Here is a 1,616-nt window from a genome sequence, read left to right as displayed (position 1 = left end):
TCTATTCAATAATTTACATCTGACAGAAAGATGTGTTGACTGGACTAGAGCAGCACTGTAAGATTTGCTGTATCTGACAGGAAAGGACCAACAGTGATCCTCCCACATGGTGAATAGTGGCTGCAGTTTGGGTTCCCCAGAGTGCATTGGCAAGGGTGCACTGGAGCTGGGAGAGATCAGTGCAGGGCAGAGAAGGGTACCCAGAAGCATGGGATGGCAGCTCTCACTCGTGGAACAACGAGGGCTCTCCAGCCTGAAAATGGGGTACCTTAGGCAGGGGAACAGCAGTTCTGAAAACAGGAGCTGTGTGGCAGAGCTGTGTCTGCTGGTTCCTTCAGTGCAAGAAATACACAGTATCAGATACAACTAACAGGTGGCGTGTCAAACAAAAAAGATTTTTCATGCGACATGTAATCAAGTTTGAGAGCATCTGCAATGGGATACTGCATATTATAAGGGTGTACGAGGGTTCAGCTGGAGTCTGGACATAGTCATGGCAGATTACTGCTGAGAAGTTCTGCATGCAGGGGGCTGGGAAGTCCTGAGCTCCCCAGTGGTCTCACCACAGAAAAGCACTTTATCCTTCCCTGGACACCCAGGTTTTGTGCTCATCAGAGAAATGATGTGAGCTGCACAGCCCCTTCGGCCAGATCCAGCACTGCCTCTGCCATGTCACCTGTCTCAGAACATGCAGCCCCTGCAGCTCCCATCGCTGATTACAGAGGAATCAGAACAGGCGATTTGGATTGATTGTGCAAGCAATACGTATTACAATGTGACTGCATCTTATTGGAATGTTGTTATTCCTACTTAAACAGAACATCAGCATATTTTAAACTCAGTAATTAAAATCAACTCTTGGGAGAGTTGTTGAAGGTGTTTCCCTGCACAACAAAGCAATTAAACACATCAACAGGCATTACTTCAGTGCTGTGCGACTGCTACAGGATCCTGGCTTAAGCCATGACAACCTCATTCTAAGGAAGAGTCAGAATCCATTTGGAGAACCCAAATCAAGGGGATTTAGGGACTTTTCATCAACCATTCTGCCTGGTTCACTTCTCACATTGCTTGCCAGCTTTCTTTCAGAGAGTGTTGTAGTATTTCAGAACTGAAGTCATAGCTAAATCATTCCTCCAGTACTTTTCTCACCTCTCATTGGCAGGTACAGCCCTGGCCTCCACTCAGTGTCATGAGGAGCATGAACTCTGCACCCTATGTGTCCTACACTCTCATTTCCATCCCACCAGGCTTCTCCCTTCTTGTTTCTAAGACCCCAGTCTTCTCCAGTCAAACCAGAAGATCCTGCCCAAGCTCTCACTGTCTCTACTTGGATTCTCTTAAGTGCAAAATGTCTACAAATTCCCCATCGCATCCAAAAATAGAACCGGAGAATCATAGAATATCCCAAGTTGGAATGGATCCCTAAGGATCATTGAGTCCAACGCCTGAATGCGTTCGATCTGTCTGCTGGACCACGATGGCCACACAACTCTTTGACCTCAGGCCGACGAGGCGGGCTCTCCAGAAGCAGTCTTCCCCAGCACAGCAGGGTTTACGAGGCACGCCAGCTGGCCGGACCCAAGGGTGCGCGGCCCCGCGCTGCCCTCTCAGCA

This window comes from Meleagris gallopavo, chromosome 7, assembly GCF_000146605.3.
Source record: "Meleagris gallopavo isolate NT-WF06-2002-E0010 breed Aviagen turkey brand Nicholas breeding stock chromosome 7, Turkey_5.1, whole genome shotgun sequence".
Lineage (NCBI taxonomy): Eukaryota > Metazoa > Chordata > Aves > Galliformes > Phasianidae > Meleagris > Meleagris gallopavo.
This window is presented reverse-complemented; position numbering follows the sequence as displayed.